The sequence below is a fragment of the Miscanthus floridulus genome, chromosome 10 (assembly GCF_019320115.1).
Source record: "Miscanthus floridulus cultivar M001 chromosome 10, ASM1932011v1, whole genome shotgun sequence".
Taxonomy (NCBI): Eukaryota; Viridiplantae; Streptophyta; class Magnoliopsida; order Poales; family Poaceae; genus Miscanthus; species Miscanthus floridulus.
Window position 1 is genome coordinate 117,634,952 of NC_089589.1, and position 1,689 is coordinate 117,636,640.

Below are 1,689 nucleotides of genomic sequence, written 5' to 3' on the forward strand. Positions count from 1 at the left end.
CGCACGGGGCCCTCCCCCCGATCCAGCTTCCGATCCCCGCCGCCATCTTGCGTTTGCTAGGTTGCTCCTGGTCGTGGAGGTCGGGCGGGAGGCAGCGGAAGCCGGCAGGGTGCACGCGGCCCTTCCCCATTCGGCTCGCCCACATCTGCATCGGATCTGCCTGCATCGGCGTCGCTACGATGGCCAGTGGGTCTCCCGCATCTGCGTTGCTACGACGGCGAGATACGCATCTCCATTTACTGCAACACCATATTGTCTCTAGTATGATCTTTCTCTTGCTTGATCTTAATGCACTGTTTTTTCAATGGTTTCATTACCTATCAAATTCTAAATACCCAGTACTCCTTGTTTGTGGGCTTGGTTCTATAGTCACACGTGGATATTCCCAGTAGAGTTTCTCTTGATGTTCACACGTTCCCTGGTTGACATGTGGCTCATTTGTGCAGTAACCTTCACCCAGCCTATTTTTGGTTTGCTTTTGTACCAAGACATTTATGATTTGGAGATTACTGGAATCGAAACATCGCACTGACTCTGGTGGTTGATTGGATGTTAGATGGGAGGCAAATTAAACAACATAAGTGACAGAACATGAATCTAAGAGACTAAGATACATATACATTTATAGAAAAAAATTTGGATATATCTTTCAGATGCTCTGTAAACTGTTATATATAGCTGCACATGAAACTGGAACAAATTGGATGGTGTATTGCTCCAAATTAACTGAAAAAAGAAGTTCCTCAAACTATTCTTCTAAGTTCTTCATACAATTCATACTGGCTTACTGTACTTGGAGATAAGATGTACAATAATGTTTTTAACAAGAACAAAAGAATTTGACTCCCATATCCAAGAGTTAAGATATGTCCTCTGAAACTTTCTTGTGTCATGCTAAGTCTCAAACCATCTCAATACATTTTTCAGTCCAGTGGGTTAGTTTCATCTCACTTTGCAAAGTTAGAAAAACATGGTTTCAGTTTTCAAATATGATTGTTACCAATTTGTTCTCACTTGTGACTAATACAATCACAGGAAGTTACTCTTAGTTTCAGTGTTACATCATATTAAACATTTTCTATGAAAACATGGGATGCTATGTCTAAAATCTAATATTTTGATCAGTAATCTTTATTTAATCATTTTTAATTTGGACAATCTTGACATAGCTCCCACAGCTGGGAAAAATGGGTAATATTTGTTTTATTTGTCATAGAATAGTATGGATCCTGATGTATATATTTAACCTTGACAGTCAACAAGAAAACATGAAGCAGAGAGGAGCGCCTCACTGAGGTTTGTTCAGGTTCCAATTTATAAAACGATTGTTGTTCTTCATCCTTTGTCGTTGTCTTATGGTCATTGACAAAAAGTTTCTGGAAGTGACTTTGTAGTTGCATTGCTAATGCTTGCTTTTGTGTCTCTATCAACTTTTTCCAGGCCAGAAAGAAACTTGAAGAGGCCTTTCCAGCATGGGAAGCATGCTATTGATGATTTAGTAAATGTTGCAAAGGTATTAACTGCAGTTATCTTTCTTCTGCTGTCTCTTTTTTTGCTGCTGTTATTCAGGCTTCTAAAATTTTAAATTTGATTTATGGCTAATTTTTGAGTTACTACAGGCTTTGTGTTATGTGCCTTTTTGTTTATCTACATATTCCAATATAAGGGGCAGAGGGCTTCATGCGTTGA